Source organism: Myotis brandtii, unplaced genomic scaffold (assembly GCF_000412655.1).
Source record: "Myotis brandtii unplaced genomic scaffold, ASM41265v1 scaffold915, whole genome shotgun sequence".
Lineage (NCBI taxonomy): Eukaryota > Metazoa > Chordata > Mammalia > Chiroptera > Vespertilionidae > Myotis > Myotis brandtii.
In genome coordinates, this window is record NW_005371769.1 from 493,723 (window position 1) to 493,956 (window position 234).

At 69.7% G+C, this 234-nt stretch overlaps 1 protein-coding gene across 1 annotated transcript in view; it reads left to right on the plus strand.

Moving 5' to 3' along the window:
- The first annotated feature begins 6 nt into the window (after positions 1–6).
- The window catches only part of ARFRP1 (ADP-ribosylation factor related protein 1), a 5,998-nt gene continuing 5,770 nt past the window's right edge, over positions 7–234 (plus strand). Inside the window, exon 1 of the mRNA XM_014532816.1 lies at positions 7–37. The gene's annotated coding sequence lies outside the window, so the exon portion shown is untranslated. The remainder of the gene's footprint in view (positions 38–234) is intronic.

Below are 234 nucleotides of genomic sequence, written 5' to 3' on the forward strand. Positions count from 1 at the left end.
ACTGAGTCACACCCGCCTCCGAAAAGCGGGGTGTCCGGTATGTCGCCTGCAGGGCTCCTGCCGTGAGCCCTGCGCCACCTGATGGGCGGGACCGAATTTGAGCGAAGGCGCGGTGACCCCCGTCTGGCAGGGGAAGCGAGTCTCTGGCGGCGCCAAGCGGGAGTGAAGTAGTGGGGGGGCGCCCTGCGCTCCGCAGGGAGCTGTAGGCGGTGTTGGAGGCATTGCGGGGCGGGG